Source organism: Macrobrachium rosenbergii, chromosome 46, assembly GCF_040412425.1.
Source record: "Macrobrachium rosenbergii isolate ZJJX-2024 chromosome 46, ASM4041242v1, whole genome shotgun sequence".
In the NCBI taxonomy this organism is placed as follows: domain Eukaryota; kingdom Metazoa; phylum Arthropoda; class Malacostraca; order Decapoda; family Palaemonidae; genus Macrobrachium; species Macrobrachium rosenbergii.
The window spans coordinates 10972052-10999683 of record NC_089786.1 but is presented as its reverse complement, the minus strand read 5'-3'; the positions used below and the strand labels follow the sequence as shown (position 1 = coordinate 10999683).

Below are 27632 nucleotides of genomic sequence, written 5' to 3'. Positions count from 1 at the left end.
TATGCCGTCCTCAGATGCCCCAGAAATATGCAAATTGCCTTTCGTGGTTTTATATGTCTTTCGGATTCCGGAGATGATAAGGAGGCAGACATTTGCGGAAGTCTGCTTGTACTGGGTATTGGAGGTGCGTGTGGTGGGTGGATAGATATGACATGTGGGAGTCATGTGGTGGAGTTTAGTGCAAGCGGCAGTTTGTTACATTTCATAAAACAGTATAAAGTCGACGAACACACACACACACACATATATATATATATATATATATATAGAAATAATCACCACACAATTACGTGTGGAGCAGAAATAAATTTCTGACTCACATTAGGATCGAACCCAGGTCTTTCAATTATGATTGTGTGGCATAGTTGGCAGCGGTCTCGTCTTTCAGTTGAAAGACCTGGATTCGATCCTGATGTGAGTCAGAATATTTGTTTATTTATTTGTTATATATATATACATAGATAGATAGCTCGATAGATAGATATTTAAGTGTTTATGTACTGTATGTGTATGGAGTGAGCGCGAGCGGATATGGCCTGCTTTTATGCATATGTGCAAGGGATTTTTGCTCTTACTTTAAAATGTTTTAGATTTTATAAATAAATCGACATGCTTATGATTTTTTTATGTAATATATAGTTATTTCATTCTTCTGTTATAAAATTACTAATGCCATCTCATCGTATCGCAAGAGAGGGAGAGAGAAAGTTAAAGAGAATAGTTTGGAGAGAGAGAGAGAGAAAGAGAGAGAGAGAGAGAGAGAGAGAGAGAGAGAGGAAGTGGCAGGTAACCTTTCTTTTTTTATCTCCCTTTCATTTTGGGATTCCACGTGTTTAATGGAGGAATTCCTCCCTGAGGCGATCTCCAACCTTTTGCATAAATTCCAGAAAACGAGGAAAATGGTTAAAGTCATATCAAGCGGAATTTCCTCAGTGTTCATGTTTTTCTTTTGTTGTTTTTCATTTCATTAAGCATATATTTTTTTTAACGATTCTGCATGCAGTGTTCATTATTACACCCTACTTAAGAAGTGTTGATAAAGTGTTGCTTGACGTTCTATCACTACGTCCGACTTAAGAAGTGTTGGTAAAGTGTTACTTGACATTATGTTACTACACCCGACTTAAGAAGTGTTGATAAAGTGCTACTTGAAATTCTCTTACTGCACCCGACTCTAAAGAAGTGTTGATAAAGTGTAACTTAACATTCTGTTATTACACCCGACTTGAGAAGTGTTGATAAAGTGTTACTTGACATTCTATTACTACACCCGACTTAAGAAGTTGATTAAAATTTAATCGACATTCCGTAGTTGTCAGGAAATTCGCTTGCTTGTAGAAAGGCTGATTTGGTATGGACCCATTATACCAGTCGACTTCTAAATAACGCAAAAAAAATTTTTTCACATTAAATGGTTATAGGTAACTTTATTTCACATTAAATCATTTTACTGGGCGGGACAGACGCCTCTTCAGAACGTCTATAAATGCATGTATATGAGTAATTATTAAGTTTATGTAAATCAGTAATGTCAAGCTTACATATGTATAAGAATAATGTTTCCTTACATTCTTGTATGTTGAATGTTCACCTCTAGACACGTATGCATATAGACAATGTTTAACTTTGTGTATACACTGATAAGAATAATGTTTACGTCAAAAAAAAGTTCCAGAACAATTGTGACGCCTCTACATATAAGGGGAAAGGATTATGTTTATACATAAATGTATGAATAATACATGCATCCTGTCTTTAAAGCCGAGAGGCTCACTGATGTCAGAATGAAACATGTTCCTGCTCTCTCTCTCTCTCTCTCTCTCTCTCTCTCTCTCTCTCTCTCCAGACAGACCCTTGGACGTTCCATTGCCCCTTTTTCTCCTTCTTTAGTGATGCCACACCATGCCCCCTTTTGGCCTACCCTCCTCCTCCTCCTCCTCCTCCTCCTCCTCCTCCTCCTCCTCCTCCTCCTCCTCCTCCTCCTCCTCCTTCCAAGAAACCACCGTCCAGGGGCATACCGCTGTTTGCTCTCACAATGGGCATCGCCATCCATACCCGTCTTCTCTGTTTTCTTATGCAAATCTCGGAATTTTTGGCGATGGAGTTATAGGGTCAGTCACTCGTCTGTTTAACATTAATGGCGGCGCGCTTCTCTCTCTCTCTCTCTCTCTCTCTCTCTCTCTCTCTCTCTCTCTCTCTCTCTCTCTCTCTCTCTCTCATTGTTTCCTCCTCCTTCCGTCCCTGAATATGTACAGCATTCGTGTTCAGTGTTGCTGTTTTTGGGGAAATTTTCATTATTCTTGCTGAATATTAATTTATTCGTCCCTCTCCTGTACTGATATATATATATATATATATATATATATATATATATATATATATATATATATATATATATATATTATATGTATATGCATACATACGTACATAAGTACTGTAACGTGCATACTCTTACATACATACTGTAAGTACTGTAGGGAAAACCTACTGTATGCACGGTTTTATACTTTACAATCATATGTACACCCATGCAGTGGACATGAACGTATACAGCAATACATAAATCAATACACTATCCTATATTTGAGTATGTTTATTAGTACACGCTCTGTATAAGCATGAATTCATAGACACAATGGGTAAGTTAATTGAAAGGAAATAAAAATATTTTTGACAGAATAATTAACTCTTTGAAATTGATAAAGATATAATGATTAACTGCTGTAATCTCAGTAGTATAACATTTTAAATGAAACCTAAACTCAACTTATACAAATTTAAATTAATTGTTTTCAACTCGTCTTGTATAAATGAAAATGAATTGTTTCTTTGCTGGGAGTATCGAAATATTTTATCTTAAAAGAAGCATTTACATCAAAATGTAAGGCAACCGAAGCGTTATCTTTCTTGCAACATGTCCCATTCTTTGCAACAAAGTAGTGACTGATCATTTCCATTCCTTCAAGAATTTACACAAAGATTTTTAAAATAAAACTATGATTAATTCACTCATGAGCTTTAACTGCTGCAATTAATGCTGAATAACAATGAAAATTGCAATGATTATATATATATATATTTCAGAAAATATGGCTGCTACAATTTTAAAGGACACATATATGCATTTCATAGCTTCAATGCTTTAAGATGTGATGGAAGAATTTTTGGAGTCGGATGGAACTAGGTCGAGAGACTCGATGTAAAATCTCTCTTTTGGTACTGCAACAAAAATTAAAAGTGAATTTCAGATACATTAACAGCTAAGAGTCAGTTGTTCATTGTTAGTTTTCCAATCAGCGAGTTCATTAAAAGTTTTGCTGCTCCTGGAGTGTATTCCTCTAGAACAGAGGGAGCGCAGAATAGAACAGAACCAGTTTCCAGCGTTGGAATGACGAGGGGGACCAACTGATTGAGTTATGACGGAGTGGTGTCATATTGAGTTATGACGGAGTGGTGTCATAATATTGGCACAATAACTGTAAATACACTGAAATAATTAATATTTCTAGTCAAAATTCCTGACGAAATCTTTATTCCTGAATAATATTCTCACAATCAATAGATGTCAAAAGTTTATGTAGAAGGATACACATAAGGAAAATGATATAAGATGAAAACGAAAACAAAAGGGCAAACCCACTTGCCATTGTGTCCCTTCTCGGAGATTTTGGCCTTTATGTTCTCTAAGATTTAAGCTCAAAGGCCTATTAAGTTCATTTGAATATTGAAACTTGTTTGCATCTTAGGTAAGGTTAAGTTAATGAGTCCCTTTTGGAAAGTTAGGTTATGGCACTTGCATGGCAAATTAGCGTTGCTTATGGCATCCCTTTGTATTAGGTTAGGTAATGTCATCTCCGTGACAGGTTGGGTTACGGCAACCTCAAGTCATATCAGGTCGGTAAAGGAATTGAAGATAAAACAATCACGGGAAACGTAACCTAAGGTTTCCCTGCCATTGTTTGTTATTTCATGCCAACCTTTACCGAATTCTTTTTGCAGTCTCTTTTATCTCTTTATTCTCTTTTAGCAACAGACGCTTTTCTTTCTTCCTCCTCAGTAAAAGGTCAATATTTCCGGTCGTGCAGCGTGGATATTCCGTCCTATTGAGAGAGCCACTGGCCGCCTTGACTTTACAAAAGATCCCCCTTTCAAAGGGCAGTTCAAAGAAAACGGGGGGTCGTCCATCGTGCCTTTGTCAATACTCAATGCAGTTAAGTGCAGTTCGAGAGAGAGAGAGAGAGAGAGAGAGAGACTAATTACACTGTAAAGAAAACGATTCAGGACGGAAGGCCTTTGAATGCAATAGCCGTGAAGATAAAAGGTTCGCCATTACAACCTCACGAAAGTTGTAGTCGCCCGTCGGAGGGTTGTTTAACCCCTGGGATGTTTTACTTGAACAGCAAATGTTTTGTTGACATTTAATTAGCAAGCAGACTTTCAGATGTGATTAATATCGCTAAAACTAACTCCTTATTTCCCTTTTTGTTTTCCTATAACGGGGAGGGAATTATATGTATCCGTGTATTATTTATTCTGAGAAAGGAAGATTGGAGTTTTTTCCTTTGGCATATGTAGAATTGTCGAATTTTATATATTTGCTTTCGTGCTTGCGTGAAAGGATGGCAGGTTTTTGCATATAAAAACTTATTTTTTTTATTTGCGTAAGAAGACTCGACTGTGACACAATTTCCTCTTAAATCATACTAATATGAGCACCATATTCTTTGGGAGCTTGAATTTCAAGTCAGTGGCCCCTGTGGGCTTGTTCCATACGAATAGCGTTCGTCTTCTGAATAATAATAATAATAATAATAATAATTTGTTGAATAAAGTGGCTGCATTTTGCAAATTGATTTTATACTGAGTTTTCTCAATTCTTCTAATAATTCGCTTTTCCTGCACATCAGTATTATTAGTCAATAATTTTCCAATGTTCATATTTCGATGGATGAAACAGCGTATTTCTTACAGCAGAAATTTTCTGTTTTAAGGCATTGCAGCAGGTTGCTAAAACCTGGGATGAATCCGTAGAATTTCCTGATGGTATTTTCGGTGGTATTTCTTCTTTTTTTCTTTTTCTGACGTCTGTCTGGTATTTTCAGTAGTCTTTCTGTCGACATGTTTCGACCAATAATAATAATAATAATAATAATAATAATAATAATAATAATATTATATTGCTTTATTTGATGACTCGTCACCATGTTGCAGAATTAACTCATCCAGTAAGTTAGTCTCTCGTCACAGTACTTTTTTTTAATGCAGAGGCCGCTGGAATGGGCAACCCGATGCCCTTATTTAGCCAAAGGCCGAGAGAAATAGCGAAAATAGATGTGAAGGAAAAAAAGAGTGCGATTTCACCCAGTTGTAAGGCAAGGAAGGAGGGTTGTATGTCAAGGAACACGGAAGCAGAAAGAATATTCTAAAGCTTAATCGTAGCTGAAAGAAACAGGCACAGAACTCAGTTCTCCGAAGGTAAATGGAGGAAGAGGTGGCCTGACGGGTGTTGTGAGTCCACCTGTGAACACATATTCATGTTATTCTTTTCCTAAAAAAAATAGCCTTAAATAATAATAATAATAATAATAATAATAATTATTATTATTATTATTATTATTATTATTATTATTATTATTATTATTATTATTATTATTATTATTATTATTTAATGAATGAAATAGATATTAAAAATTTTTGCTATACAACGGAATTACTGTACAGGAAGTCTGTACGAGAATTGTAATTTAACATATAGAAAAATAAACACGATGTTCTACAGCAAAGCCCAACCGAATGTTAATCAAACGCCAACCACATTTTCCCGAGACAAGTTAGGATTGCGAAGGTTCATATAGGCTAATTTATTTCCACTTTCTTTTTCATTCCCTTTCTTTTTTTTATCGCGGACTAATCGTTTTGAAACCCTATCCCGTCGGCTCGGGACAGAAAGAGACGGAGACAGAGAGTATCCCATTATGTATGCATACATTAGCCTCCCACACTCCTCGCCCAGAGAACATCCTTCGGCGAAAAAAAAAAGTGAGAGAGAGAAAAAAATACTTAGACAGATAGACAGATATACTGGCAGACAGGCAGCTGTGGGACATTAAGTAAGAGTCTCCTTACTTATGTGACTCCTCCTCCTCCTCCTCCTCCTCCTCCTCCTTCCAAAATACTTGGTACATGGGTCCTTTTGGCTTTAAATTATATGGATACGTATTTTGAACATAATTTAATCTGAATGAAAGGAAGGTTATTACATTCATTTCATGCCGTACCATATCATATTTCTAATTGTAGATGCTGCCGATCTCTCTCTCTCTCTCTCTCTCTCTCTCTCTCTCTCTCTCTCTCTCTCTCTCTCTCTCTCCGTGTGTGTGTAGTTCATCCTTCAGATTATATATAAGACTAAGTTTCCACTTATTGTATTTAAATGCAAGAGAGAGAGAGAGAGAGAGAGAGAGAGAGAGAGAGGGAGAGAGAGAGAGAGAGAGAGAGAGAGAGTGTGAGTTCGTCTAAGTCCGCTGATGTTTTTTTTTTTTTTTTTTTGCGTAACACATTCAATTCTCTGCTTTCGTAAGCTAAAAGGAAGAAATTCCTGATATAACAGATTAATTACCAAGTAATTTCTAAATCGTTCGGATAAAACAATGCCAGCTTCTGTATCAAGTTAAAAAAGCATAAGTTCAAGACCTTGTTCCATTAATGGGTTTATCAATGAAGGCGTGACTAAGCCTCTTTCATATGACCCTGGATTTATATATACATTTTCTTATCACTTTTGAGGAGATAGTGGTTTAATCAAGGTAATACTGATAAATAGTCCACTCCTATCTGTATGGGGATGTAAATACAACGGTCTGAAAAGACTAATTGTACAAAAGATATCATTTTTTTAATGGTCAAAATATGTTTCTTGTATTCAGTTTGAAGTTCTGGGCAACAAATATCGTACGATTTAACCAATGAAGCCTAAACTGAAAATTGTTAATTTTAATCCTTGTAAACCCATTGCTCTATTAATACTAATTCTGAAAAAGACACGCCTCACCAAACTTAGTGCCCTTGTGCAAGTTATTCTCATAAATGTTCTTCCTACATGTAATTAACAGCCCCGCATGTCACGTGATCCAAACGGGGCTCTAACAGAAAATCTGGTGATTTCAGCATTACAGTCCCCCATTGGTCTGTGAAACTAATTTCGAGAAAGACACCCTCGAACGAAGCTCTATTCTTCTGGAAGTGACTTATAAATTCACTTCCTACATCTCATTAAAAGCCTCGCGCGGCGTCGGTCCCAAGAGGAGCCTAAAACCGAAAATCTGGGGGCGCTTCTATCCTTCTGCCTTTGCAAACTTCATCTATCACAGCAGATCCTTCGAAAGTCATCCGCCCTGGAGGCAGATCGAAGTCCCTCTCGGCTATCTCCTCGGCCCCTGGCGGACTTTAAGATCGTAATCTCTCGGGCAAGAATTATATGACGGGGTATGGGGCACCGGAGTGATTGAATAGACAGGGTATATGGGACCAACACGAAGACCGCCCTTCTGGTATGCTTTGTGGTACAAGTACCGTTCATGAATATTTCAGGGAGGGGACTGAGAAGGTCGTCTTGGGTACCTAGTGGGGTAGAGGGGTAGAAACGAGGGTACACGTGTCCTTTTGGTGAAGTTTGTTTTCACGGTCGTTTTGGCATTCCTTCCTGGGCTTTATTTAGGTCTTAGTTTGCGAATTTTCTTATGGTTCTACTTTTATTACAGTCTTTCATCTTCCAATTTCAAGCCTTTAAATTGGGGAATGTGTTTTGTGGGAGATGGGTTGGTGAAATTTTCTGCATGCTTTTATTTTTCATTATTTTTATGTTCTATTTATATAATGACAGAATGTACTCTTTAGGGTGTTTTTTTTAACTTTTCTTCATTGTTTTTATTTTTGTTATTCTTTTTCTATTTATTCTCCTTACGTATTGACAGATCGCAAGATTTTGAGGGAAGAAAAATCGTAACATTTTTATAATCTTTTCAGTTCAAGATATTATTTCACGGTTCCGATTTATTATTTTAGTTCGTAAAATTATCCCGTCCTCTTGTTGTTTTAGGATAGCGGGTTGCCCAAGGGCCGCTTTTTGTCGCCCATGACTCCCGAAACAACTTAAAGAAAAAAATACAAAACACCAGTAGTGAATCAGAGGCAGAGGTCCTTCAACCATCTTATCAGAGCCAATAAATTTTCGGGCATTAGTCGTGACATGCACCTCGTGGTCTTAGATGACTCAAGCTGTTGGCTTGAACGATTAAATCAATTAAAAAAAAAGCACCGGGCCCTGTGGTTCAACTCAGACAAATACAGTTTTAATCAAGGAACCTCTTGATCTCTAAATATTTCAATGAACCACGAAGTTGAGAGAGAGAGAGAAAGAGCAATAGGATCTCACAATGTAATTTTTATAATAGTTCTAATGAATACGAACTGCTTCTGGAGCAAGAGCCCGTGCTAGCATAAGGCCAACTATGTCTACAAACAGTAGGTTGAGATTGACAACCTATTGCCCTTATCCAACCGAGGTCTGATGATAACCAGAGATCGATAGACTGTCCTCTCGAGGAAATAAAGCTTACAGATATCAGGGAACACGGGAAGATTGGGAAAATTCCGAAGTAGAAAAGCAGTAAGACTTACTTATGCTGATCTCATGATATCATTTTATCTTAGTATGTTATTTTTTGTTTGCATAACGGATGAATCCTGTGTACAGAGCACTTCCACAGTATTAGCAGCTTCAAACGCCTACACTGGAAGCTCACTAGCATCGCGTCGAACTTCCTAACATTTCCGAATTAAACTCTCTTTCCACCAACCTATCAGCCTCCATTTTTACCACATGACGTAACTCATCTCAAAATACTTGGATGCGTTCTTTCTCCTTTTTACCATTTCTACGCATCTCAACGTTTCTCAGCGTTTCAATTCTTCTTACACATTTACTCCGTAAACTATTCATTCACCTTATCATCTTCAAGTTTTTTCTTTCACATACAACATCCTTGTTTCACTGCCATAAAGGAGAGCTGGCTCAACAATCCCTTGGCTTTCATAAGTGCTCCAAATCTCTTCCAATCTTTTGCACGCGCCCTGCTGCCTTCCTTGTTTCATTTATTCAGTGACTCTTATCATATATATTTGCTCCCAGATACTTATACGAATCGATCACTTCCCTTTTGCTTCATTATCCAAAGTAGCATTAATTGCTCCATCATCCTGGTTGCCATTTATCGTCAAAACCTGACTTGTGCTCACATCTGCCTTGGTCATACGCCGCTAGATAACATAGTTTTGTCAGATATGACTTGCTTTTGATGTAGCAGAAGGGAAAACGAGTAATAAATAGATATATAATATAATTAATATTTAGAAAAATATACAGCTGCCGTTTTAAGTGAAGCGGTAAACCATTTACTTGTTCAGTGTAACTATAGCTGTGTACAGCTAACAAACAGAATTTGTTCTAGTCATGAAAAACCCGCCACGTCTTTATCTTCATGGTTATAACGAAGATAGTGACTCATTATCATGCACATACGAGTAACCAACAGATAGAGGGAAACTGCTGGGTTATTGTTTTCACAAATGGTGCAGTTTTAGAAGTTGTAATAGAGGGACTTACCTGTCATGTGTTTGCAGTTTTAATATGAAAGTATACATTTATTATTATTATAATTATTATTATTATTATTATTATTATTATTATTATTATTATTATTATTATTATTATTATTATTATATTTCGTTTGCCCACCACTAGCATTCTGTATTTGTATTTAGCTAAACAGGAATAAAGTATATACCTCCAAATGAAAATTAGCATCATCCTCTTATCTAAACCATGAAAATCTCAAGAATGTCTCCGTTACCTCTCTGTTCTGCCAGGCTTTGGAATTCTCTCTCTGTTCCTGTATTCCTTCCTTTATGACCCCCCACTTTTCTTTGCCTTTCTTTCTCTTGTTTCCGTCTGGCTGTTTTTAGGTTGCTTGCCCCAACGGACTCTGATTTCAAAAAAAAGCATTAAAGAATAAAGCCATATGTAGACTGAGAAACAGTATTAGCAATATATTATATTCGACTTGTAGCACCCAACAAGCTATGTCTTCAGCCTTGTACTCATGTTCGCACGTAACATTAGCAACAATAAGTTTTAATATAAAAATGGTTTACAATAGTTTCCATGAGGCTTATGACTACATCTTCTCCCATTTTCTCGGACAATCCATAAGCAGACTGAGAAATATAATAGCAACAATTACAAAAATTTTCATGAGGCTTTGTAACACCTGTCGATCTGTATCTTCACCCATTTTTTGTCTGGACAGTAGCCGTCTCACTGCACGGTTCGGCGCCTTGCAAATCACGAAAATCTCCCTTGCACCCCAGGACACCCCGTCCCGGCGACATCGTCCCAGTTGCCACAAAATTTCAGAATGTATCAGTTTAGGAGAGTTTGCTGACCAAATATATCTTTTTCAGTTGGTAATGAAGGAACCCCTTAGTGTCTATAGGGACTGTTGGCATGGCTGCGCACCCACAATGCCTTCTGTATGAAAATCCTGCTACGCCCAAAAGAGAGAGAGATCTTTTATTCTCGCACCTCGGCCTTTTTGGCGTTTCTTTATGTTGCGAGTGATTCCGCCATCGGCCATTTATCTCTTGTGTCATTCCCGGCGCCAGATGGCGTCATCTGCAAACATCTTGTTAGTCTCTCTCTCTCTCTCTCTCTCTCTCTCTCTCTCTCTCTCTCTCTCTCTCTCTCTTTTCCAAACTGCAGGAGGCTCACGATCTCACTTACCCCTTCCAATTGTGGGGGTGCGCTTTCTCTCTCTCTCTCTCTCTCTCTCTCTCTCTCTCTCTCTCTCTCTCTCTCTCTGAGCTGAGGCTGTCATGAATATACATACTACTGGCCAGCTCAAAAAAATTATTAGATGACAAGATTTATTTATTTTCACTTTTGAATTTGCTAAAGATGCCTTCTTGGATGGACTAGTAAGTCTTTGAGGCACCTCTGCCCATTTAACTCTCTCTCTCTCTCTCTCTCTCTCTCTCTCTCTCTCTCTCTCTCTCTCTCTCTCTCTCTCTGTCTACCCTCTCAAGTCCTGCAAACGAACCTGAGCTGAAGTAAAGTCTATGATTATTATTATTATTATTATATAAATTATTATTATCATTATTATTTTGTTTGTTGTTGTTGTTTGAGAACTGTGACGAGGGCAACCCGAAGAAGTTTCAATTTATGTAAACTGGCGAGTGTACAGTGAACGCCTATGAGCGTTATTGCGATTGCAAACGAACGATAAATTAATGGGTTCGTTAACCATTCTTTTATATTTAGTGTCAAAATCTTGTTTTCACGAAATACTTTAAATTTTTTAACAAAATATCAAGATGTTTATGCACAGTAGTTTTTAGTTTTCTGTCAAAGAAAACTATTGTGCCGGCTTGTCTGTCCGTCGGCACTTCATTCGGTCCGCACTTTATCTGTTCGCCCTCAGATCTTAAAAACTACTGAGGCTAGAGGGCTACAAATTGGTATGTTGGTCATCCTTCCTCCAATCATCAAACAGACCAAATTGCAGCCCTCTAGCCTCATTAGTTTTTATTTTATTAAAGGTTAAAGTTAGCCATACTCGCTCTTCTGTCAACGATAATAGGATAGGCCACCACCGGGCCGTGGTTAAAGTTTCATGCGCGTGGCTCATACAGCATTATACTGAGACCAACGAAAGATAAATCTATTTTCTTTGGCCTTCATTATACGCTGTAGTAGATGTACAGAAAACTCGATTGCGCCGAAGAAACTTCGGCGCATTTTTTACTCTTATTTTTTCTGTACCTGTTAATTGTGATAAATCACCAAGCTGCTAAAAATAGAAAAAACTAATTTTAATTATAATTTATTTTTTAATGTATTGTATGTATGAGAATTTTGATAATAAATATACTCTATTTTTTTATTTCATACAAAAATTATAAAAGTACAAAATGAAAAATTATTTAAAACACTAGTTTAAAGCACGTGTTGGTTCATTCATAAGCAAGTAAGAAATGCGCCGAAGTTTCTTCAGCGCAATCGTTTTCTGTACAGTGTAAAATGAGCCGCAGCCCATGAATCTTTAACCGCGGTCCGGTGGGGGCTTATCCTATATCGTTGCCAGATGCACGATTTTAGCCAACTTAAACCTTAGGTAAAATAAAAAATACTGAGGCTACAGGGCTGCAATTTGGTATTTTTGATGATTGGAGGGTGGATGATCAACATACCAATTTGCAGCCCTCAAGACTCAGTAGTTTTTAAGATCTGAGGGCGGGCAGAATAAAGTGCGGACGGTAAGACAAAGCCCGAACAATAGTTTTCTTTTACAGAAAACTAAAAGTGCGATTATGAATAAACACAATAGTAATAATAAACACGCCATTACAATGTACACAAAACAGTAAACACAAAATACGCTATTTTTGACGCCATAAACAAATCGTGACCTGAAGAAGACGCATAACGAATAGACCGATAATTGTCGGCCTCTGCTCTCTACTTAGCATTCACCGCCGCTGGCATAAGGCCCTTCCCGAAAAGCTGAAGATCAAAATAAAGATATATTCGTGCGTGGCTTTATCAGACGATCTCACGCAACGTCCGTTCGCTCGCCAATAAAGGCCTAGTAGCTCTCTCTCTCTCTCTCTCTCTCTCTCTCTCTCTCTCTCTCTCTCTCTCTCTCTCTCTGTTTAAAGTAAAACCCTTACTTGATCATATATACTGTATATACATTATATATATATATATATATATATATATATATATATATATATATATATATATATATATATATATATATATATATATGCTTAATGTAAATATATATTCTATATTATATTTATATATATATATATATATATATATATATATATATATATATGCATATATATATGTATATATATATATGTGTATATACACACACATATATATGCATATATATATGTATACATATAAGTGTGTGTGTGTGTGTGTGTGTTCCGCGCGCGCGTATGATTTGGAAAGCTAAGAAGATGGATGTACAAGATGATCAGTACTCTTGAAAGAAGCAATTTATTTTCCTTCCTTTGTTCAATATCCTCCCTGATTCCTCTGTCGGACAGGACGCTCCGTCAATCTGTCGTCGCCTTCTTAGTCTTTGTCTGTTACCGTTCTGAGGATCGGTGGTGAGAGAGAGAGAGAGAGAGAGAGAGAGAGAGAGAGAGAGAGAGAGAGAGAGAGAGAGAGGGCGAAAGAAAGTATTCTTTTACAACAAATTGCGAACTAATTTTATGAGACAGAGAGAGAGGGGTTGGTTGAAGGAAATTGTTCCTTGACAACGAATTGCGTACTAATTTCATGAGAGAGAGAGAGAGAGAGAGAGAGAGAGAGAGAGAGAGAGAGAGAGAGAGAGAGCATCACTTCTCATTTGAGAAGGAAAATCTTTAGTGTTTATTTTTTTATTTCTGAGAGCAAGAAAACTTTCACTAGAGAGAGAGAGAGAGAGAGAGAGAGAGAGAGAGAGAGAGATTTTCTTTGTGGGCTTTGATGACAGAGAAATATTGAATTTTATGTATATTTGTGTGTGCGTGTCTGTATACATACATACATACATACATACATAAATCTCTTAGTGGGCGGACTAGCTTTGATGACAAAAGTCCTCACTAATTTTTGCAAACGTGAGAGAGAGAGAGAGAGAGAGAGAGAGAGAGAGAGAGAGAGAGAGAGAGAGAGAAAGGAACATTCATTTCTGCAAACAGATCATGATCCTTTGAAGTATAATGCAGAGTCAACGTTACCGCAAAAGATGAAATATTTTCCCCTTTTAATTTTTTTTCTCTCTCCAGCCTGCCCTGTGCTCATCATTCTTATTTCAACACAAGACAAACCGAAATTAGCATAATCAACGTGTTCTGAAAGAGGCAGGTAGCTGTTGGCCCTCTATCTGTCTCAATTTGACGGTGGTGCGTCAAGAGAATTTTTGGGATCATTTCGCCATTTTTTTTTTTTTATTTTTAGGCTGATTTAATGTGAAAATTTAAACTTATGTTTATTTTTGGCTTCGTGTGTTTCAGGAGTTTTTTTTTTTTTGGTTTTAAATGCTTTTAATGTTTGTTTTTTTTTTCCTGTGTTTAAGGTATGTCCTCATTAATTTCAGTATTTTTTCTGTTTTCGTTTTTTTCTAGAGTATATTTTCATTCTGTGCCTTTTGTTTTCTAGTTTTAATAAATTTGTAGATGTTTTTATTTGAATTTTGTTTTATGTTTCATTGTTTTCATTTCCTTTTTTATTTTAAAGTTAGTTTGTTTAAACTTTTCATTCACTCTTTATATTATCTTTTTACCGCCATTTGAAACTCATTTCTTTTTCTGTGTCTTATAGTGACGTTAAATATTGAATTTGATATTTTAGATTAAAATACGATTTCATCGTGAGATGATCTCGAAAGGTTTACTGAGAAATGTGAATATTTACAGAGAGAATCATCATTGGAATTTTAGGAATAATATTTGTGAAGGTAAGTTTAATACCTTTCAAAATATTTGAGTAATGGATTAGTCGTGCAAATATGAAACTATGATTAATATATCCATTTCCCCACTTTTATCAAGTGTGGTTCTCTCTCTCTCTCTCTCTCTCTCTCTCTCTCTCTCTCTCTCTCTCTCTCTCTCTCTCTCTCTCTCTCTCTCTCTCTCTCTCTGAGGCTTTTCGAAAATTGGTATCATTTTGAAATGTTACATCCCTTTTGTTAAATCGTCTAAATACTCCATTTCTCGTAAATGTTCCTCATCTGATACAACATTAACTCTCTCTCTCTCTCTCTCTCTCTCTCTCTCTCTCTCTCTCTCTCTCTCTCTCTCTCTCTCTTTCCCCAGGTTTTCGATTTGACTTCCTGCTCTAGCGTTGTCTGTCCATTCGTCTGTCACTAAAACGTCTGAAATTTCAATTTCTCTTAAATGACCCACATCTGATACAACATCCTCTCTCTCTCTCTCTCTCTCTCTCTCTCTCTCTCTCTCTCTCTCTCTCTCTCTCTCTCTCTCTCTGCCGGAACTATACCTTTTTCGACTGTCACTCACACCTTGGGATTCCCATCGTTTCCATCTTGTCTCACGATCGTTATAAATCCATTAGGAGATCTTTCATCAGTAGCTCATTATCTCTCTCTCTCTCTCTCTCTCTCTCTCTCTCTCTCTCTCTCTCTTCTCTCTCACTCTCTCTCTCTCTCTCTCTCTCTCTCACACTCTCTCTCACACACTCACAAGTCAAGGCATTCCCGTTTTCTTTATTGCATCCCCGTTTTCTTTATCAGGTGGGACTTGTAATATTTAATCGCAAACGTCTGTCTGCCTGAATGTAAGTGTGTTCTTGTGTCACGGAGATTATGATAAATGGCTTCGCCTCGATGAGGTGATTACTGCCTCGTCGAGGCCTTCCCGCGTTTGTGTGTGATAGTATACATTTTTTTCCAGGATTGCTTTGTGTATTCATTTTTTACCTAGTTTTTTATGTGAAGAAAAAATGGTTTACCTTTTTTTTCTGTTGAGGAGATGGAGATAAAATATATTACCCTTCCGATTTTGGATGAGGTTGCTATCCCCACACCCTAGCTCACTGTGATGTTCATGAGGGCGATTTGGAGTATGGGAAAGCAAACTTTGCAACTGATCCTGAAGAAAATCCTGGCAAAATTCTGTAGACGAAAATTCCGATTAGATTGAAATAAATAACTGGATAAGACTTTTCAATTCTGCCTCAGGAAAATTTAGCTTTGAAAGACAAAGAAATGGGAGAAGAGTCATTAGATTTTAATGAAGGATGGAATTTTTTAAAATCACTTCGTGGACGATCGCTAATGTAAGCAAATAATTCAAGTCGTGATAATAATGCAGACATTCAGTGCTTATAAAAAAGAACGGAATAACGAAGCGCGGGTTTATTTTGACCCTGACCTTTGATGATGTGATGTCAGTTCACCCTACGGATATGTAGGGAAAGATACAAATATGTTCTGTATTTGTACCTGGCCATGGAAGGAAATAAAATACATTGTTGTTACTAGTTTATCGCACAGGTCATTATATAGTCACGCACTGGTACCGGTATCCCTCCCCCACCAGATGAGTTCCGGAATTCTCTTCTTGCTTTCGTTTTCTCAGACCTATAATCCTGCACCATTTCAGAGGCTAGTTGGTGCCGCTCTTTTTTTTTTCTCCTTCCTTCCACTTGTTGTGGCATTCGAGACTGCACTATATCGAGGGCGTGAGATTGACCGAGACCTGTCTTCCTTTTTTGTTTAAAATTCTAATATCTGAGACCAAACCTTTTGGCATCTTCCCACAGAAGTCAAGAGTTTCGGAACATTGGTTGGGTTAAACTTTAATGGTATATAATAATAATAATAATAATAATAATAATAATAATAATAATGACAGGATGTAGGTGTTTGTTCCCGTATGAAAAATTTAATAATAATATAATAATAATAATTTAATAATAATAATAATAATAATAATAATAATAATGAAACACCTCTTCATACGGCTAGCATTGCATGACCCAATTCAGGAGATTAGTCTGAAACCGGCGTTTCCAGCTGGTAGGTCTTGTTCCCCAAAACGACAAACGACATTTCCTGGTATCTGTTACTGCGCTTGAAATGGGCGGAAGATGCTTAGCGAGCGAGCCTCTTTGCCTGACAGTATTCATGGCGAGCGAAATAATACCTCAGAGGGGAGAGTGTAACGCTTTGTTCCTGGAAGAGGGGTTATTGTTGGATGTGGGCATTGTGGTCACAGTTTCGAATTCGTTCCCGTGGAGTGATTAGCGAGGAAAGCGTTCGAGTTTGAACTATGGATGTCGTTCATGGGATTTCTTCAATGTTTATCAAAAATATGTTAAACACAAATACGTACACACACACACATACATATATATATATATATATATATATATATATATATATATATATATATATATATATATATATATATATATATATATATATATATATATATATATATATATGTCACTAAATATATATTGACATATATATATATCAGCCAATATATACATATAAAAATAAAAGAAGGAGTACCAAGAAAAATAAAGAAGTGTTCTTTCAACACATTTTCGAGGCACAATGCTAAAAACGCGGAGAATATATAACAAAGTAAACATAAAAGTTGAAACAATGTCAACACAAATATCCAAGAGCCGGTTAAAACTAGTACATGCGGCTCTTGGATATTTGCGTTTACATTTTTTTCAACTTTTGTGTTTACTTTGTTATATATTCTCCGTGTTTCTAGCATTGCACCTCGAAAATGTGTTGAAAGAACACGAAAGCGCTTGGTACTCCTTCTATTATTTTTTCCTGCGGCCTTGGCTAAATATATATATATATATAATATATATATATATATATATATATATATATATATATATATATATATATATATATATTTATATATATATATATATATATATATATATATATATATATATACACACAAACACACACACACACACAGAAACTTTGTATGTTTGTCCATTCCTGCTCCCACATGACTGCGGCTACACCTAGCCACATTCAGTCACTATATGCGCGCAGTTTTTGACGAAATGTTTGCTTCTTTGCTCTAGGTTTTATTGTTTTAGCTTTCATGGCCAAAATTTCGATCTAACGCTTTCCCGTTCCTTATCTGAGTTACTGAGATGGCATTAACTATGGACATTGTTGATTTTGCATAGAATATAAAAATTAGATAAAAATTATTATTTCCTCCAATCTTGGTTTTGCACCCATCTCTTACCGTTTCCCAAACCATTTCTTGAGAATGGAAGGTGTAACAGACACTGTATTTTTTGTAGTAGCCTTGCCCTCACCCTAGACTCAATTTAGGGGTGATCAGTCATTTGCAAGAGGAGCCGGGCCAAAAAATTCGTTGGCTTCCCTGGATGGTTTGCCTTCCGGCACTCCAGTTTCAACTCATTATGAATATCATTTTAAAAGAAATGTGTTTTTTTTCTGTTGGAGATCTACCTCCTTACAATCTGGTATCCATTAATTTTAAAAAGGATTTTCAAAGGTTACCAAAAATTAAAGTTAAAATAATTTCGAAAATAATATCAAAAGGCATGAGATTTTCCATTCTTACTTCATCTTGTGGTCCTTTTGATATACTGTATACGTAACAATTGCCTTTGAAATGCTTAACGGTTAAAAGAATCAGATACTATTCATGTTAAAGACTGTCTCTGTAGATCTGTGAAATAGACAGAAGGTTGCTATAAACGCAGTGGAACATCTTTTCATTACTTGCTTGAAAGATACGATAGCTTTTCACAGGGAATCTAATAGCGTTTTATAAAGCCAAGTATTCTTTTTTATGAGTACTTTATAGGTGTATTGCACTGATAGAGAGGAGGTGTATTGCGCTGGTAAAAAATTCAACTGTACTGCATAGTTTAGAATGCATCTGTATTGCATAGGTAAAAATACTGTTTTATGGCATTGATAAAACATACTGGTGTATTGTGCCGAAGAAAATGCAGCTGCACTACATAAAAAGTAAATACGGATGAATTGTGTAGGTGAGAAATACGGGTTCATTTCATTAGTTGAAAATATGGGTGTATTACACCGGTAAAAAATGCATAGGTACTTAAAAAATTTTACAATGTTGGTATATTGAATAAGAGAAAAATACAGGTGTATTCAACCGAAAATATGCAGGTGTACAGTATATTTAGAAATATATGTGTAATGCACTGGTACAAATACGGTTTTATTCCAGAAGGTCAAATTACAGACGGTTATTGCACAAGTAAAATATGCGAGTGAACTTTGTAAGTAAAAAACACAGGTTAAAAACACAGTTGTATTGCACATGTAAAACATACAGTTGTGTAGCACAAGCTGAAAATACAGTTACGTCGCCCAGATAAAACGAGCAGGTCTGTCCCATATTTCAAAAACTGCAAATATATCGCACAGACAAAGAACACAGGTGTACCGCGCAGGCAACACCCCTTTCCCCGAGAAGCAGGCGTTCCTCCTCCCGATACCTCGTAGTGATAACAGTGCTCCGTATTTTTCGGAAATGATCGGGTCTGCCATGTTATTACTCGAATTTCTACGTTAGCGATGTAATTGCATTTAATTGCCGCAAATTGCGTTGCTGTAACGTTACCTGGGGAACGGAGTTTTATTTTTTGTAATCCAGGTGTATTTTCTGGCGAACGTAATCGCTATGCTCCGTATTGCGTGCTTCTTATCTCTTTATCTGTAATGAGAAGCTGGGCTGAATTAATGGGAGGTTGTTTTAATGTCTGGGTTTGCAGTTTTCATAAATTTGTTGAAATTGAGATATGAGTGACGAATAGGTAATAGTGATTTAGTAAGCATATACGCTGTATGAGGTTTATAAATGTGTCGGTAAATAAACTATGCTCACACACACATACACACAATGTATATATATAGATGTATATATATACATATATATTTGCATGTATATACATATATATTTGTATGTATATATCATGTATATATATATATATATATATATATATATATATATATATATATATATATATATATATGCACATACATACACACACGCACGCACACACATATATATATATACACACACACATATGTAAGCATATATAAGCAGAATGAGGTCAGCCTTAACCACCTAACCGTAATAAATGAATGCCTAGTTTTATATAGAGCTTTTGAGTAAAAATAAATTTTACTAGAGCTGGAATAGACCCGTCATGACCATCATGACATAAGCGTTTAATTCTTTTGAGGCTGAACTAATATATATATATATATATATATATATATATATATATATATATATATATATATATATATATATATATATATATATATATATATATATATATATATATATACACACCCTACTGATCACTTTTATACCAGATATATATATGTATTTATAACGGCCACAGAGCAATACACGCTTATGACCACCGGACAATCCTTATCGTAGCACGATGCTTATCATAGCTGAGATAAGAAATCTGGTTAATGACCGATATCATGTTCTCTTGCGTATTATTTCTCCTCTCTCTTCACAGGCAACTGTTTCATGAGATAATTATCCGGATTAGTTTTGCGGTAGTGTACCCATTATTAGGAAGGGTGTTTTTCCTCTCATTTTCTCTCCTTAATTAGGCAATGCATTGACCCCAGACATGGTAATCATTGTCCGGTTTTAATTGGTCTCTCTCTCTCTCTCTCTCTCTCTCTCTCTCTCTCTCTCTCTCTCTCTCTTCCGGTCAACAAGAGTGGAAAGAATGCAAATTCTTTAGAAGAAAAGGAATGCATTGGTAATAGCCTCCTCTCTCTCTCTCTCTCTCTCTCTCTCTCTCTCTCTCTCTCTCTCTCTCTCTCTCTCTCTCTCATATTCACCCTTAGGTAAGTGCGATTATAGGTAATATCCTTACTTTCTTTACAATACAAATTTTTGAAAGTACCATAAATCATTTGCTGTGAAACAGGACAGTACAGGTAAAACGTTCATTTTTTCCCTCCTCCTGCACCAGGTGTACTCATTAGTGCTGTAGCCTCGTAAATGTCTTTGTAATACTTTTTGAAAATTATTGAACATTTTCAGTTAAATCCATCGCTTCTGGGAATTATATATTAGCGTTTGCCTCTACGTAACACAGCTATTATTATAACTTAGAATGGTATTATTAGAGGAGCTTTCGCTTCTTTCATTGTCACATTCATTCAGTATCTATTGTATTTCCGTTTTGTATCTGTGTATAGTCATGAGGAGAAATAAAGAATATTATTATCAGTATTATAGGTGTAGATTTTAGCCCGGTAAACATACATAAATAGTTAATAAGTGACATTGATCCTTAACACTACCATTTTTAGTAATATTGATGTAAAGAGAGGGACAGTTTCCTTCGTAATTTAGAAAGAAAAAACTCGATCTGCAAGAGTAGGTAATGAACAGGGATTATTGAGATAGATTTATGGCACGTAGGCAGTGCGCAAGCGCAGATATGGACGCATTTCTTCCTGAATGATTGACAGAAATTTGGTTTTGCGAGAACTGCCCAAATGTTTCATACGAGTTAGATACATTGGGTACTTGATAATAACCGGGCATCACAGTCTCTTCAATTTCTTGCGCTTGGATCTTACGGCTTTGTAATGACAAGCATATCCAAAAAAAGCGCGAAGAATTCTAGAAGTTAAGAGGGCATTGTGGCTATTACAATTACATATGTATCTGGTAAAAGTGACCAGTAGATTCTACATATATAACCTAAAAAGTATATGAGAAAATATAACTTTTAAACCTCGAAAATGAGAAAGTTCAGGGAGTACGGAGGGAAGAGGGAAGTTTCAGATTTGTTTAAGTTTATTGAAGAAGATTGTAAAGAAACAAGTGACCTTCTCACGACTTTATGATGTCTACCGTCGAGGGTCTAGACGATGTGAGTGTGATAAATGGGAACACTTGACATGTGTTCCGTGGTCAAAAGGCAATGTCAGTCGCGAGCCTGCTCTCTCTCTCTTTTTGCTCGCTCACTCTCTCTAAACTGAGTTCTTTATGTGACTAAATATTCTTCTTCTTCTCTCTCTCTCTCTCTCTCTCTCTCTCTCTCTCTCTCTCTCTCTCTCTCATACTCTTTTCAAATTGCTGAGCTTCTCTCTCTCTTGCTCTTTTCACTACAGCATCAAAATCACTGAGCCCTCTCTCTCTCTCTCTCTCTCTCTCTCTCTCTCACACCATTCTCTAAAAGAGGAAACAGCAAAGGATTTCAAAGAAAAACCACCATTCTTGTTTTCCTATCCCTTCACATATCAGGTCTCTCTCTCTCTCTCTCTCTCTCTCTCTCAAAGAAAAAGAGGAAAACGTTAAGAAAACCACACAGACAAGGTTATTACTCTCTCTCTCTCTCTCTCTCTCTCTCTCTCTCTCTCTCTCTCTCTCGCACAGACAAGGAGCTGCACCACCCACCACCCACCCGCACCGCTCCATCCAGTCGCGTCGAACGGTGTCACCTTTTTATCTGGTGTTTGGAGCGGCGCTCCATTGCAACCTTATTTACGACGACAAACCGCGAGATTAGCAGATCGGGTTTCGCCAAGTCTCTCCTGGCCCCAAGAATCGTCGAGGAGGACCTCGCAAAATTTTACCCCACTTTAAGAACGATTTTCACGTGTCCTCCTGAACCCCGGGTGGTGGGGGGGGGGCCGGTTAGAGAGGTGGGAGGGGACGCTGAGACGAGATCCCCGACGGAGTGGTTAGTGGTTAGTTTGTTTACAGTTGTTAGTTGATTGTGGGTGTAAATGGGTCGAGTGTAAATGCCCGCTGGGTTTGTTGCACGTCCCTGTTCTAAAGGACCGTCTGACGTACGAGTGAGATTTGCCGTCTCTGTCTATTTTTTTTTCTTTCTCTTTTCTGGGCGTCGATGACCATGGCTGTTATGACGCCCTCATTTATATGTTAAGATGCGCACGCTTATACTCATTTGAATGTAAGATCTCTCTCTCTCTCTCTCTCTCTCTCTCTCTCTCTCTCTCTCTCTCTCTCTCTCTCTCAAGAAGAAGTTCTCTCTCTCTCTCAAGTAAAATTCTCTCTCTCTCTCTCTCTCTCTCTCTCTCTCTCTCTCTCTCTCAAAGACGTACCCACACACATGAATAAAGTATCGCTCGCCCTCTTTCTCTTCCCCCCTCCCCCGTTCAGTTCCTACAGATTCTTAAAAAAACGAGAAGAAAAAAAAAAAGGCGACCATGTGGACGGAATATATTTGGAAGGTCATGGAGCACATGTCAAGAGTGACTGTGCCCTTTGTATGAGTTACGGGTAAAACGCGTCTGCCAAAAACAGGCTAAACGCTATAAAAACTCTTTAGGAAATATTTACACACACACACACACACACCACAAACATATATATATATATATATATATATATATATATATATATATATATATATATATATATATGTATATATATATATATGTTATATATATATATATATATATATATATATATATATATATATATATATATATATATATATATATATATATATATCATATATATATATATGTTTTATATATCATTCAGCTGTTTTCCTTCATAACGGATGGCTCAAGAGAAATGTCACTACATAGGTCACTACCATATTTAAACTTTAACTGCTGTATCATGGATGATCCTCCTGTGCGGTAAGACTTCCACAGCATTGGCCACTTCATACGTCTACAAACAAGGCTCATCAGCATCGTATCTAACTCCCCTAAACACAGTGCACCATTCACCCCTAACTTGCACCCATTTCTTCACTTCCTGGTTAACAAGAACATTCCTTGCCAATACATCTTTAATATTATCTATCCAACCCCATCTAGGTCTTTCCTCATTCCCCTAACACCGCTGAATTATACATTCTTTTTGTCGTCTATTCTTTCCACATGATCCGACCATCTCAAAATAAAATGATCCATCCTTTTCTTACACTGACTTATGCCACTTCTTTGACGTGTCTCTGTATTTCTCATATTAACTGTTGCCATTTTGTTTATTTCATTTTGTCATTCAGCAACACTTGATTTCCATAAAGGAAAGTTGGCCCTGCAATCCCTTTATACGTTCCACATTGACTTCCATGGGAAATGCAAGTCGCCGCCCAATCTTTTGCACACACCTCGCTATCTTTCTTGCTTCATCTCTTTTGTGGGCCATCTTTTATCTCACCCTACCATCCTCCACTTACATTTATATCCAAATACTTTTATGAATCAGTTCTTCCATTTATCCATATTAACATTCATTGCTCCATCTTCCCTGTGTCTGTTTACCGTCATAAGCCTTACTCTTGCTCACTTTTACTCCTTATCTTCTCCACATGCAGTCACTTCCAAATTCATACTAGTTTCTGCAGTTTCTTTTCACAGTCCCCAACTAGTACTTTACTTTCTGCAAACATCAACGATTCCACACTGTTCATGACTTATTTTCGTATTTCACGCAAATTTTGCGTCTATATCTACTTTTTCTGAATCATTGCATCACCCTATCCCTGAAGAAACTGAAACACTCCACCGCCGTGTCCCAGACTAACTTTTACACCTTTTCATGGGATATCTTTATAAGTATATGAAGTAGTTAATGCTGTGAAATTTGGCAACGCGGGAGTTCATTTTTCATTAAGCAGTTCAAGTGTGAATGATGCCGTGAATATTGTTTTTTTTTTTTTTTTTTTGTTACAAGCATAGAAACGTCGTGAGAAGCTTACTGCTTGCTAAATAACTGTTAAATTAAAAGATTATCGCTTCCTCTTTCAATAAGTCACGCCTTTGTCAAAGTAGGGAAGCATGAAAGATTCTACTAATCTTGCGGTGACCATTTTTGTTGAATTGAATTATTATTTTTTATTCGTGCTTATTATTTTTTTTTTATCTTGTTTAAGCATTTTTACTCCGTGGTATCTGTGTTTTTTATTTCTTTATACACATGAGCTGAGATAAAGCAATTTATTATTATTTTTGATAAATGGGACTTTCTTTCCATGACTTTTCTTAGTCTTGCATTCCATAATTTTTTATTAGTTGAAGCATATTCACTATTAATTCTCTGCACATAATAGTACTTGTACAGAAACCAAAATTTGAAACTGAAAATGCTAATTGTTAGCGTGGAACTATAAGGCTAATAGTTACAAACCAGCAAACATGAGAGTGGATAATAATAATAATAATAATAATAGTAATAATAATAATAATAATAATAATAATAATAATAATAATAATAATAATAATATCCTTCATTTTGCAGATGAGTGGAGGAAATACAAACTGTGGTTACTCATTCTGAACATTCTGCAATATTTTTTTTTTTATTCTCTTTCAGAAAGCCTGTAACTTCTGGTACCAAACCTGGCATTTGGTACAGCCATTCCTGATACATGTACCACTCTCATTCCAAATTCTGCAGCGAGCCACGCCCCTTTAATAAGGTAAGGAATCCATTTTTTTTTATTTCTGCATTTTCTTGCATTGAGTTATAATTGTAATTATTGAGGTAAGGAATGTAAGTTTTTTTTTTTACTTCTCTGATTTTATCCGTTATTTAATTTATCACGGTTATTAATCTGTATGTATTTAGTTTCCATTTTTTTTTGTCTTAGTTTATGGTTACAATTGTAATGATGAAATGTTCGGGATCTGTAATTCTATCATTTCGGCTTCTCCTAAAAACAAGGGCGTATATTTAAGTATTGAAGTAGTTAAAAAAATTAAATTAATCCTTAAACATTGTTCTTTTTCTTTAGCTTTTAAAACCCCAATTATATCTACACGCTTTTTCCTCTAACAATATATTGCTTATTTCTCTCTCTCTCTCTCTCTCTCTCTCTCTCTCTCTCTCTCTCTCTCTTTAGTGCTTTAGATATTCGAATTTCGATTTCTTGTGTTAAGCATAACATTAAAACTTTAAGGTCCAAAAATGGCTGCATATACATTACAAACCCAAGAATCAGTCGTTTCCACCAACCCCCCGCCATTCTGAGGCACTCGCTTCATCCTTCTGTACTCCAAGTCGATTCTTTTCATTCACTTTGAATGGAATTCTTGCAAGAAGTAGGTATGCCAAGTTTAAGGCTCCCCATACCGTTGGTCTCCCGGGGTTCAGAAGCAACTTTGAGCATGGTTTCGACTTGGATGAGTGACCGACCACCCTTGAGTTCCAGATGCCATTGTAACATGACTTCCCGTGACTTCTTGTGAAACATTGGCGTAGGAGTACTGGCACCTCCCAAAAACTAACGTTTAGAAACTTGCAACAGACCTTTTGGTTTTGGCATGAGCGGCAGTGGACCGCAGTTAGCCTGATAAACTTGGGACTTCTCTTTCAGCTTTGGTTTTCCTTAATTCTAGTCTTTCTTTCAGTGGCCGGACTTTTTGTTATGTTATTATTTTCCTCCGGTCTTAATAGGTTGCTGCTTGCGTTAATTTATTTTTTTATTTACTCTGTTGGTATTTTGGCATAGTGTTGCATGCGTGATGAATGCAGTATATATATATATATATATATATATATATATATATATATATATATATATATATATATATATATATATATATATATATATATATGTATATATATGTTTATATATATACATACATACATACATACATACATACATACATACACATGTAAGAGAGATGGATTCGAACCTAGTGAAAAGCAAAAAGTTAAGGAGTTGTTTTTATATATGTATATATATATATATATATATATATATATATATATATATATATATATATATATATATATATATATATATATATATACATATATGAACCACCTCATGGTGTAACGAGAACACGCTCGACTCACTGTATTTATCTTTGTATGCATGCGCTTCCCTTTAATAAAATGAAAGCTATCTCCAAGAAAATATCTTCGTACAAATACATATTTATACTAAGTATCTGTTGTTTTGGTTCCGTGTGATGCCGTCTGATTAATATGAACGACGCAATTTTTGTAACGGATTATTTTCTGCCTCACAAGCACCGCTAAAACCAGTACCATGTCCCCCACTTTTTCCTCCCGCCAAAAACAATGAGATTCTTGACAAACAAGGATTGTAATCATGTTTTCTGTTTCTTCTCTCTCTCTCTCTCTCTCTCTCTCTCTCCCTTCTCCCTCTCTCTCTCTTTCTATTTTATCGCCTTGTTTTTTTTCTCCGCGTTCTGGAGATTGTCTGAATTCGCGGCGAATGTTCCTGGCCACACAAAATCAGCCCGGACCGCCGAGGCGAGAACGTGGTTCAGTTATTATTAAGAAACACAGCGAATTAAGAAATGCAACGAAGTCCCGTTCCCTGCAACTCATCCGTGACGCTTACAGACCTGATTTGTACGGGTTACTGTTTTTTTTTTATTTTAATTATTTGATGTTTGCATTGTTTTGCTTATTTCTCTTCTGTACAAATTAATTGTTACTTTTTCATCTCAAGTAATAAGTGCCTAAACTGTAATATATATATATATATATATATATATATATATATATATATATATATATATATATATATATAAATATATATATATATATATATATATATATATATATATATATATATATATATATATATAAATATATATATATATATATATATATATATATATATATATATATAAATATATGTATTATGTATATTATATTTATATATTATGTATATGTTATATTTATATATACTGTATATATATATATATATATATATATATATATATATATATATATATATATATATATATATATATATATGATAACAGTGAAGCTTAGACACCAGATTACATGTCTTCGTTTTATTTATTTTCTCGTGTAAGCTTTGGTAGATTAATTTTCAGTCCGAGCTGACAGTAATTCGGTCTGAACATTTATTATAATGAATATCAAATAGTCTCAGCCACTGTTATTTATTTCCTCTTTGGGAATTTACAGTGAGCAGATATGGTCGAAAACCGCATGTCTAAAGGACTTAGTCTGGG

At 36.0% G+C, this 27632-nt stretch overlaps 1 long non-coding RNA gene across 1 annotated transcript in view; it reads left to right on the top strand.

Moving 5' to 3' along the window:
• The window catches only part of LOC136830208 (uncharacterized), a 344962-nt gene extending 319870 nt beyond the window's left edge, over positions 1-25092 (top strand). Inside the window, exon 3 of the long non-coding RNA XR_010850596.1 lies at positions 24985-25092. This is a non-coding gene — a long non-coding RNA (uncharacterized lncRNA). The remainder of the gene's footprint in view (positions 1-24984) is intronic.
• Positions 25093-27632: the final 2540 nt, after the last annotated feature.